This window comes from Solanum verrucosum, unplaced genomic scaffold (genome assembly GCF_900185275.1).
Source record: "Solanum verrucosum unplaced genomic scaffold, falcon-dt-bn FXZP01000060.1, whole genome shotgun sequence".
In the NCBI taxonomy this organism is placed as follows: Eukaryota; Viridiplantae; Streptophyta; class Magnoliopsida; order Solanales; family Solanaceae; genus Solanum; species Solanum verrucosum.
This window is the reverse complement of record NW_026020129.1, coordinates 8,776,447-8,789,968: the sequence shown is the minus strand read 5'-3', so window position 1 is coordinate 8,789,968 and position 13,522 is coordinate 8,776,447.

Here is a 13,522-nt window from a genome sequence, read left to right as displayed (position 1 = left end):
TTAATAAAAATAATTAACCTAATAAATTACAGAATCTTGAATTGCTAATTGTTATGCTTATGTGATCAAGGTTTATTCTTTGTCACTTGGTTAGAATTTGTGTAATTTTAATTAGGTGAATAACATAATTTAAATGTCTCGTCATGCACTAGTAAAAAAATAAATAAGGAAAAATTTATCAACATAAGATGTTTATATCAAATCAAATAAATATATAACTATACACAAACTTTTATATAAGATTACATACATGTGACTGGTGTGAGAAAAATATTTGAAATAACATACCTAATGAGACTATAGTGAATAATGCAATTAAAAAGTCTTGTTTGGCTAATCAAAAAGAAAATTTACTTATATAAGATATTTAGATCTAATCAATGATTATTTACATAGGTACTTTTATTACTTAAATTATATTAAAGTGAATTAGCTTACTATAAACACAAAAAATGAATACTGGCTCCTATCCAGTGCCTTTTCCATCCAGTTGGTCCAGTCCCCCTTTAATCTACTGCCATTTGTCACATAATAATCTAAGGGTCAATAATTATTTAACCAAAACAACCTCTTAAACCATGGTTAAGCTACAATATCTTTTTAAATTTCTTTTTGTTCCATATTAACGACATGTATATAGGAGAGGATCTTTTTGATCCATCACTGCTCTGTTTTCTTTTTTTCAACTTTTTTTTTCACGTTCTTTCCAAAAATCAATTAATTTCCATTACAAACCCAATTTCTTTCAAACTAAAAACTCCATTATTTTCATATTATTTAATAACTCTTCCCATATTTCTTTATACATTCAACTTCTTAACAAAATTGAAGTACATTACAATGGCCACAAGAAATTTCTACAGCTAAATAATATTATTGTTCTTGTTTCTCGCTATCAGACGGTTAAGAGAGAGTAAGAGATTTCTTCGATTATTATATAGGTGTTCGTTAATACGAGATGAAAAACTATATAGTAACTTAGTTTTTCTCAGTTTACCAAGAACATGAAATTATTGTTTCCTCCATTATTGTTTCTCAACTACTAAGTGCAAATAGCTTCTGCCCACTTACTTTCACTCTTATCACTTTTTAAGGCCTAAGCAATACAAGACAAAATGCACCAAAAGAAATCACTTTGAACAATCAAATAAGCGACCCTCTCGGATTTCTTTTCTATCTTGAGAATTTAGCGATAAGCCAAAAAGATATTGTAGCTTAACCATGGTTTAAGAGATTGTCTTGGTTAAATAATTATTGACCCTTAGATCATTATGTGACAAATGACAGCAAATTAAAGGGGAACTGGACCAACTGAATGGAAAAGACACTGGACAGGAGCCGAATCCGTATTTACCTACTAATGAAATGTTGAGCTCATTTGGTGTCTTTTCCTAAATTAAAAAATTAATACTTTTTTTTATCTTTTTTTTTCAACGAGGGCGGACATTGATTAGAAAGTTACATTATAAAAATGAAACAATGATTGACAAAAAGGAATAAAGCAAATGAAAACCACCCAAGATTTTTTTTTTTATATATATATATATATTTATTTATTTTTATTTTTATTTTATTTTATTTTATTTATTTCTTTTTGGTAAATGTATACCATTATAGAAAGATTGCCCAACGGTTTTTTATTAATAATAAAATATATTTTCTCAACGTGAATAATACAAGTAAAGTGGTTAAGTCCAACCTTATCAATTCTAATAAGATAATAATAATTAAAAAATAATTGTTTGTTTTTGATATGTTAAAAGTGATTAGTAAAAATAAATTTTTATTTTTAATAGTATAACTTACATAAATACCATAGTATAAAACCTAAATTACCTTCTATCCCTATTAAACCATATTTTAATATAACTTACCTAAGAAGGTATAATAATGAACTTGTGCTATTACGTACATGTTTTAGGTTAAACTATATTGATAGTATACTAGATTATTGGGATTCCAACGTGAATATCAATCTCCCCGAATGGAAATCAAAAGAAAAAAACTACATTTATTTTAATCATATTTTTTATGAGCAAAAAGGTAGTAATTGATATAAAATCATAAACTATATAGTAAGTATTTTAATGTTGTTTAATGGAAGAAAACAATAGGGCGGTGCTCAACATATAAAGTCTTCATCAAAACCCTACTTTCCAATACATGATACCAACTAATCCAACTTTGATCCAATTAAATAAGCAGTTGGTGATTCAATTTTTTTTTAATTTTTCGCTACACGTAATATCTATAAAACTGTATTGAAACTCAATTAAATTTGGATTCACATCTTTTATAAGGATGACACTCTCAACATGATATTTTTTCATTTTCAAAAAGTAAAAACTTCTGATTAAAAAAAAGGAATCTCAATCATCTCATCACAACTCATGTTAGTAAAAATTATTTGTCTCGTTAGATAACGAAATATGTTTCGGTTGAATATTCATGTGCTTGATTTCTTTTTATAGAATAAAATACATTAGTGGCATTATTCTCAAAACTTTAAAAGTGGATATGTGATGATATTTAGTGAGGGAGACATGAATTTTATAACATTTGAGATTCAAAAAAGTTTATATTAGTGCCTGGAAGTTGAATACAAACTAAAGAAACTTTTTAAACCATATTTTATAATTATAACGATCGGCGCACATATATATATATATATATATATTATATTTTAATTTTATATACGTTAGATAACAAATTGTCAAATCATTTCTTAAAACAGAAAAAGTATGAATTAAACATACACTACACAAAAAAAAATTCCATAGCTTAATTGCCACTAAATATATATTTTTAGAAATAATTACTAGTGTAATGACAATTATATTTTAGCATTCTTTCTAGATTCCGCTAAAGCTTATAACGACATTGGATTTAATGACAATTAAATAATATCAATTAAGGTTTTACCACTCCTTATGAATATACAAATTTATTGTTGCTTAAAGCTATTTTATTATAACGGTAGTTGTGTGGGGTTTTAAGGCTTTAATGAATCTCCGTGGAGTTGGAAAAAGGGTATTACCAACATTAGTTTTAATTTGGAAAAATTGTATATAATAGCAAATTATTAATTCAAATTAAATGCTATAAATATAGTTTGATTTAATTGTACCCCATAGCAAACTGTTGTTATTTCGCCTCTCTCCTGGTGAATCTCGCTCGCCTCTCTCGCTTTTTATACAAACACAAATGTATAAAATGTGTTTGTGTTTGTATAAAGCGGGAAAAAATTGTATATATACATATATTTGTGTTCCCCTCTCTCCCCTCTCCCAGATCTCGCTCGCCAGTCTCTCCCACACCTCTTTTGCTTATACAAACAGAAATGTATAAATTGTGTTTCTGTTTGTATAAAGCGAGAGAAAATTGTATATACACATGCAAATACATATATTTTCGTCATATACACTTATAATTATACAATACAAATATTTCCCTGCCCAGTTCTCTGTTGCCTTTCTCTCTTTTTAGCTTTATACAAACACAGATTAAACAATTGATCTTTTATATATGTATACCGAAATAGAATAGATTATATACAACTGCTTTCTTTTGTATATGTATAGCAAAATATACATATTTATGTTTGTTATGGAGTGCAACTATGCAAACTATAGCTACAACATACAAATATGATTTTTGTGTTTGTTATATGTGACAGCTGCTTAATTGGATAAGTTACATATTTGGCCACTCGTCAAAAATAATTACAATCGCTAGCCATATATATATATATACAAAAAACAATAAAAAAAATTGCCGATTATTATTTTTCTCATCTGATTTTGGTCAACTCCTTGAAATGGGCCAAAAGAAAACAAGATACCCTTTAAAGGTTGCTTGAGGGAGCCCAAATAATGGCCCAACACAGGGCTATTTAAAAATTTAGCCACTTTTTAAAAATTATTTACAATTTAGTCAGATTTGACGAACTTCATAATATTCTTTGGACCTTTAGATCAAATGTTTTGAATTGTTAGAACCTAATTTCAGATCGAAAGCTTGAAGTTTCTAACTTTGGATCAGATTTGAAATTGTTTAGAAAGCGGCTAAATTTTAAAAGTATTATCGACTATTCTTTAAATAACGATCATAAAAATGGTTGTTTTTGCACTTCGCCTATCGTCTTTTTTTGTCATTATGTTAGTGTTTTTTGGTAACTTTTGTTTGACGTGCAATTGATCTTTAATATTTCATTAAATGTATACAAGTATGGTTTGTTAGGACAAGTTTTATGAAGTTCAAAGTGAAAAAACTTAAAGTGTTTGATCAAGCTTTTAGGAAAGACAAAAAAAAAAAGATTTTGGATAATAGTATAAGTTATTTTCAAAAGGAAAAAAGTATATTTTTTCTTTATAAGTTCATTATTAATAGGGAAAACTATGCGTATAAGGAAACATATACTAGTTAATTAGTTAACACAGCTATAGTTTACCTTAATTACAATTCGCGACCTATCTTTAGCTATAATTACGTGGCTGACCTTTTTAGTTTTGTATAATTCGCACGTTTGTATAATTCAGAATTTGTATAATATAATTTATATAACATTTGTATAATTCAAAATTTGTATAAAATACTTTGTATAACTGTTTATACTTCTGATGTTTGTAATTGTATGAATTTGTTATTTCGAATTTATACAAAAAAAATACTATATTATACTGTCACGACCCGAGCTTACACCCTGGACGTGGCCGACACTCGAGAGCTATTGTTGGTCCCCAAGCAAACCCTCATCCTGGCTAACTACAATCGGAAAACTAACTCAAGCATACAAAACTTAAAACAGGATAAAATTCATAGAACTCAAATACCAAGCTTTAACTCAAATGATTAACTCTGAAAATAAATAAAATATTCAACCATCCAAAAATAGGCAACTCAAGTCTTTAAAACATTTAACAAAATAAATGAAACAGATTTCTCAAACTCTATTGTCTATCTAAGAAGCCTCTAAATGACAAAGATAGAAGTCGGGACAAGACCAATGACATCCTAACAAAACTGAATAGTAAATGGAATCCTTCGGAAGCAAGGAGGTTCACCAAAGTTAACTTGAATTGTAAGTGGTATCAACGAAGCACTTGTTGATGACCCTAGTTATCCGTATCTGCATCATAAAACGATGCAAGTCAAATGGCGTTAGTACATGAAATGTAAGAGCATGTGAAGGGAATTCTAAAACATAAACATAGTCTTGAACTGATGGAAAAGAAACATACTTACCTCTTCTCAACTCACTCAACTCAACCCAAGGAATACTCAAGAATACTCAAAGGTACTCAAACTTACTCAACTCGGAAGCACTTAAGGATAAGATACTCAACTCAATGAAGTAGGGCTCCGCTCAACAATAAGATACTCAACTATGGATACTCAACACAAGATAAAGCAATAATAAAATATGCAATATATGGAAAGATTTTAAAACAGTAGATAGCAACTCAATGTATTGAAGAATACAACAATAACTCAGTTTTTATATAAAAATACAAGATAACTATGTGGGAGATTCTCTAACCGACAACCATCACTATGAGCTATGTGATGATACAACGTCTATCCCACGTTGTCAAAACTGTTCTATACTTCGCCAGGGTATAGAACCTACTACTAAGTGGATCCCCTAGTCCATGCTAAAAACATTAAGGAATTATCTAAAAAGTATGAACCTTTCTACCCACGTTGGCTACATGGTTTATGAGAACTTTGAATTATCTGAACTCGTTCCAATATTGGTGCTCAATACTACTCCCAAAATGTAACTAGCTCATATGTTTAAAAACATAACTCTTTCTGTGGTTTGAGATTATTACTAAAAAATCTTTCTCTTAAAAGAGACTCAAAACTACTAAAAAACTCTTTTAGAAATTGGTGTTTCCTCTCATTTTAAATGTAAAACTATTTACTCTTGGGAATACTTAGTTCCCATATATCATTTTAAAGAAAATGAACTCAACTTTACTATTCCTCAAACTCAAATGCTCAAGTCTCAAAACAAGTTATAAATAATTGTAAAAGATTTCTCAAAATAAAGTTCATGCCAAATTATGGACGTGAACGACTCAATTCAAGTTTTTAATGACCATACATAAAACTCAGTACTCAGAATTCAATAACTCCAGAACTCAAGGATTCAATGATACTACTCATCTCGAAATGTTTGACTCAGAGGGTTCATGTAAAATTATGGCATGAACATCTCAATTCAAGGATCTTTATAGGTAATATGTAGTAGTCCGATGATTAGAAATATAATCTCAAAAAGATTTGAAACTCAATACTTAAGACTTATAATTTGAAGATACTATGCCTCTTAAAGATATTCAAATTATGGAGTTCATGCGCAATTAATGGGCACGAAAAACTCGACTCGAGGGTCTAAATAACAATATAGAATTCATGTGTACGACTCTTCTAAGTCCCATACTTACTTCCTTAAAACTTTAGCTCAAATCGATAGTTGATCACAAAGGATTCACAATTTAGCTCAAAGACTTTCTTGAACTCTACTGTTAACTCTTTTTTGAATTTGAATTATGAATTCAAGAGTTTTGATTCATGATATGAAGGATCTTGATGATAATGTAGACTCATGAATACATTCTCCTCATTTTCATACTCACTTACTCGAATCTTGAAACAAGTTATTAGAAATTGTAAAGACTCCTCAAAAGACTCAGAGAGACTTTTCCAAAATACTAAAAAAAACTCTCAAGGCTTGACTTTTAACTTGATTTTGAATTTTAATTATGAATTCAAGAGTTATGATTTATGATATGAAGGTTATCGTGATGATTAAATGAGGTTTAGATAGTTAATCATGAGAAACAATTAAAAAGCACTATCTGAGGAGCAAGTCGGCGATGCGGAGATGAATTATATTATTTTGTCGCGAAATAATTTTTGAAACAATGGAGTTCGCATTCTCTCCGTGACGCGGAGAAAGAAATTTCTCTCTAGGGGAGCAAGTTCGTGATTGGCGTGTGGGTGAACAAACCCAACACTATGAAAACTCACATACCTCTTAGGGATCAAACCCCTGGCAAAAATCCGCAACAAAACTCAAGAATCTCGACGAACACCTTGAACCTTCCCTTTTTTCTCCTCTTTTCTCTTCTTGAACTCTCTTCTAAAACCCTAAGCATAGATTAGGATTATAAAACTAAACCAAATTAGTTTATAGACTCCTAAAACCCTACTAAAAAAGAATTAAGTCTGATTGGGTAAGATAAATACCAAAATACCCCTCACATTTTCGAGTAACTTTCCTTAACTGGACAGATAGATTTCAAAAGGCATATCTCACTTATACGAACTCGAAACTTAGCAAACTTGATGGCGTTGGAAAGATAATCCAAAGACCTTCCATATGATATTTTATGGGCCACACAACTCATCATGTACTGAAAGTTATGGTCGTTTGAAGTTAACCCAAAACTTAAAAGAACTTAGGAGGGACTTGAATGAATTTGGCTTTAGTTCTTTTTGGAGCTCAAGGTGCTACATCTAGTGACCTTTACATTTAAGAAAATTTTAAATTCCTCGGTAAAATACTACTCACAACGAAGGATGGTTCGAGTCTTAGCTCAAAATTTTTTTCGGGGTGTTACATATACAAATGTACCCGTGAATTATACAAACCTGCAAATTATACAAACGTGAAAGCTTAAACTGTAGCTACAATCCGTAAATATGCAAACTATATATATGGAGCATAATTAAGTTTGTTATAGCGGTTATTTGCGAAAGTTCCCCGTAAAAAATATTGTCAAAAGTGTTTTTCAAATTGATTAGTCAAACTCAATCGATATTATTCAAAAATACTTTTTGGTAACTACTTCTAACAAAAGAATACAATTTAAAATAAACTGATTTCAAAAGTTTGATCGAACAAATTATTAATCTGGTACCAAATAATATATATTTTATGGTCAAATTTCATAGTCCATTGAAGTGATTGAGGTATATATTATGAATAGATAGGCATCATTGGACAAACATAAAATTAAAACAAAAGATTATTGGATCTATCTAAAAATTGCTAGTAGAATAATAGCATTACATCACAAAATTCATAAAATTGACAATACCACATCTAAGATATGAAAATGTTTCGAATCATAGAGTTGGGGAGATAAATACAACAATTACACAACACCAACTTAGGCAAATTGACATCACCTATGTTTCACTAATAGAGACTATACAAACCCACACTTCGACAAAAAATTAATTAGAGACCATCACACTACACTAAGCTTCGCCAGATCGAGAAGTATAGTGGGATGAACGTATTTTTCATTTCTTAACAAGTTTCTTAAAAAATAAGAAAAATAATTTTCTAATTAAATTAGCAAAAATAAATTTTATAAGTAACATTTAAAGTTCATTGCTTTTTCCCCACCAACCCAACCCCCACCTCTTGATTATCCCATCTTCTATCACACTCTGAACCCCGTTTGACGTCTCTTCACCCTCATAATAATTTATTAGATTACATATAAATACTTAATAAATATTTTTTTTTGATTACTGACCAAACATTTGAAAAATAAATAAATTAAGAAGTTGATTTGTTTTTCACGAAAAAGTATTTTTCTCCGTACCAAACACAGGGTCTTAAATTCTAACTTGGAAATGGAGAAACTACCCATAGGGAGTAATTCTCTCTTTAATGAGCCCTACATAATATAAGTCTGATTTTTAATTTTTTTTAATCAATAGATACAAATAACATGCGTTTAAAAGAAGGTTTTTGATTGAACAACTATTGAAGGGTATGGTGGCCTTAACATGAGCCTTTCTTTCTTAAATTCATACAATGAACCCGTTGCATTTCAAAAATTATAAATTCAAATTAACTTCTATTTTCTTACAATTGTAGTAACATATCTTCTCTCAATGTCGAAACTATGGGAATTAAATAGGCATAGCTCTATATGATCTATTAATATGAGTTGTGGTGCACTAGTGGGGTTGCGTCACCCTTAACCAGAGGTTTCAGGTTTCAACTTTGGGTATGGAAAAAATCTTGTTGGGAGCGTCACTCCCGAATGGATCTTTGTAGTGGGCGATCCGGATTCAGTCAGTGATGGGCTTCAGACACTAGATGAGAAACAAAAAAAAAACTCTACATGATATAAGAAAGAAGCACAAATTCATGTGAATCCACACCTTTCTACCTAGATAAAGCAATCGAAAGAAGAATTTTTCCTTTAATAAATTTTATGTTGTGTAAATTTATATCGTAAAATATAGAATATCATATGATTATAAAAGAAAAAAAAAAGTTTTTTATTAACATTGAACATGAAGATGAAAGGTGGGCAATATACCATTTAAACTTTAGCACTTAACAACCTTACGTATTCTAAGAAAAGTGTTTTGCTGTTAAAAGTAGGTACAAGAGTTCATGGGCTTTGATGAGAAGCAGCTGTCGGACATTTAGCCATGGGGCCCAGTGACAACTATTCAAACTATCAAACTTAAAAGCCCATCAATCAATCGTATTAAAATTCGATTATTTTAAATTGGGTAAATCACCTAGGTATCCTATATTAAGAAAATATTTACCATTTATAACAATATAAATTTTATAACTAAATATAACAATTCCTTAATATTAAGCGATTCTCTTTTTCTTTGTCTATGTTTATCCAATGTCTTCTTCTCCTTCGCTGCAATTTTTTTCTCTTACAATCATGATTTCTCTTCATCTTCTTCCTCTTCACAATTTTCATCTAAAAAACTATTTTTAAATATTTTTATCTTCAAATCGATTGTCACCCATGTTTCATGATTTTCACCTAAAAAAACAACGAGTAGAATACAAAATCCCAAAATTTATACAAAATCGTGTGCATAGCACGCATTCAAAATCTCAAAAATTACAATAGCATGAATTCACCTTTGATAGTCATTAAAAAGCTTTAAACTTTGAATTCATTATTTGAATTGTACAAATTTGAGATTCGTTTAGATCAGTTGTTCTTGCAAACAGTTGAAAATATAATTTGGAGTTTATATCTCAATTTTAAGGGGGATTGATTAAATTTAGAATTGATTTTAGGAGTAAAAATTAGATTAAAGCTCGAAAAAAATGAAGTTTTCATATTTGTATTAAAATTGTATTAGAATCATTTCATAATTGTATTAAAACTGTATTAAAATCATGAACAATACATTTATAATACATATGACAGACATATCCCCTTTTTTACTGATATCAATCAAAATACTTTAGGTCACATACTTAAAAAATATATATAATACAAACATACTACATGTTTAATACGTGTTGCAAAAATCACCCGCATTCTTAGTGATACAAATCAAAATAACTTATAAGTCACATATAATACATGTTTTATTCATGAATAATACAAGTTTAATTCAGTCTATAGATCATTCTCTTATCTTTTGCTAGTTACGTTTTTCATTCCTTCTTAATTCTCTCTTCTAATTCAACTTTAATATTGTGTACTACACTTTTAATGCAAATTTAATTCATTTTGCAGTTTATTGGTGGATTTATTACTATTGGATTACTTGTTTAATTCATTATTGATACAAGTTTAATTCACTTTATAGATTAATGTATGGTCTTTTATTAGTTATGTTGTTTTATTTATGCTTAATTATCTCTTCTAATTCAACTTTAATATCTGTGTAATACACTTTTAATACAAGTTTAATTCATTTTGCAGTTTATTGGTTTATTTGTTACTATTGGATTACTTGTTAAATTCATTATTCATACAAGTTTAAATCACTCTACAGATCACTGACTGGTCTTTTATTAGTTACGTTTTTTATTCATACTTAATTATCTCCTCTAATTCAACTTTAATATTTATGTAATACACTTTTAATACAAGTTTAATTCATTTTGCAGTTTATTGGTTGATTTGTTATGACTGAATTACTTGTTTAACTCTTCCTTCTTCTTTTTTATTCTTTTTTTTAAAAAAATTTCATTTAAATAACTGTTTTAAATCAGTTTTTGCCCATATTTCACTATTTTTATCCAAAAACACGACGAGAAGAGGAATAGAAAAATCAAAAAATTGTACAATATCATGTTCTCAAATATAAATTTCAAATCTTTAAAATTATAGAAACAAGAGTTCACCATTGATGGTCATTATAAAGATTCAAATTTTGAATTCATTATTTGAATTTTACGAATTTTTGATTAGTTTGGTTAGGTTGTTCCTACAAATAATTGAAAATGTCGTTTGGAGTTTATATCCCAATTTTAAGAGGGTTTGGTTAAGTTTATAATTGATTTTAGGAGAAATATTAGGTTGAAACTCGAAAAAGGTGAAGTTTATGGAACAGTATCGCGATTGTATTAAAGTTGTATTAGATATGTTTCATAATTGTATTAAAATCATGAACAATACATTTACAATACATATTAGAAACTTCACTCATTTTTTAGTGATATCAACCAAAATAATTTAAGTAACACACTTGTAATACATTTATAACATATGCACAATACATTTGTAATACATATTGCAAACATCACTCATGTTCTTAGTGATACAAACTAAAATAATTTATAAGACACATATAATACATGTTTTATTCATGAATAATACAAGTTTAATTCAGTCTATAGATTATTGTCTTGTCTTTCGGTAGTTATGTTTTTCATTTATTGTTAATTTTCTCTTCTAATTCAACTTTAATATTGTGTAATACACTTTTAATGCAATTTTATTTTTTGTAATTTATTATTTGTTACTGTTAGATTACTTGTTTAATTCATTATTGATATAAGTTTAATTCACTATATAGATCATTGTCTGGTGTTTCATTAGTTACATTTTTTATCCATGCTTAATTCTCTCTTCTAATTCAACTTTAATATTTGTGTAATACACTTTTAATACAAGTTAATTCATTTTGCAATTTATTGGTTGATTTGTTATGATTGAATTACTTGTTTAATTCATTGTTGATACAAGTTTTATTCAGTTTACAATAATGCTCTTTTGTTTGCTACATTTTGCATTCATGTTTAATTCACTTCTAATTCAACTTTAATATGTGTGTAATACATTTTTAATTCAAGTTTAATTCATTTGGCAGTTTATTATGTCTCTTCATTTGTTAGGATTAGATTACTTGTCTAATTAATTATTGATACAAGTTTTATGCAGTTTACGAATCATCGACTCATCTTTCGTTTGCGATTAGTTTGGATAGGTTGTTCCTACAAATAATTGAAAATATCGTTTGGAGTTTATATCTCTAAAGAGGGTTTGATTAAGTTTAGAATTAATTTTAGGAAAATAATTAGATTGAAACTCGAAAAGGATGAAGTTTACAGAACTATATCGTGTTTGTATTAAAGTTGTTGCATTAGATATGTTTCATAATTGTATTAAATACATCCTACATTTATAATACATATTGCAAACTTCACTCCCTTTTAATGATATCAGCTAAAATAATTTAGGTAACACACATAATACATTTATAATACATGCACAATACATTTTTAATACATATTGCAAATATTACTCACTTTCTTAGTGATACAAACCAAAAGTAATTTATAAGGCACATATAATACATGCTTTATTCATGAATAATACATTTATAATACGTATTGCACACTTCACTCCTTTCTTACGGATACCAACAAGAATAATTTAGGTAACACCCTAATAATACATTTATAAGACACGCACAATACATTTTTAATACATATTGCAACCATCACTCATTTTCTTAGTGATAAAAACAAAAATAATTTATAAGATACATATAATATAAGTTTTATTCATGAATAATATGAGTTTAATTCAGTTTATAGATTGTTGTCTTGTATTTCGTTAGTTACGTTTTTCATTCATTCTTTATTCTCTTTTCTAATTCAACTTTAATATTGTGTAATACACTTTTAAATACAATTTTAATTCATTTCGCAATTTATTGGTTGATTTGTTACGATTGAATTACTTGTTAAATTCATTATTGATACAAATTCATTCAGTTTACAAATCATTGAATGCTCTTTCGTTTGCTACATTTTGCATTCATGTTTAATTCTCTTCTAATTCAACTTTAATATGTGTTTAATACATTTTTAATTCAAGTTTAATTCATTTTGCAATTTATTATGTCTCTTCATTTGTTACGATTAGATTATTTATTTAATTAATTAATTATGATACAAATTTTATTCATTCTACGAATCACTACTCTACGAAAGAAACTAGAGAGAGAGAAAGAAAGGGGAAAAAAGCAACATAAAGAGAGAGAGAAAGAAAGGGGAAAAAAGCAACATTAAGAGAGAGAGAAAAAGCAACAAAAAGAAAGCAAGAAAGAAAAAGGCAACAAAAAGAAAGCAAAAAAGAAACAGTAACAAAATGAAAAGAAGGGAGAAAGAACGACATAAAAAAAAGAAGAGAAAGAGCGAGAATGAGAGATAAAAATTATAAAGCTGAGAGAGAAAAAAAGAGAAAGAGGTGAGAGAGAAATCTAA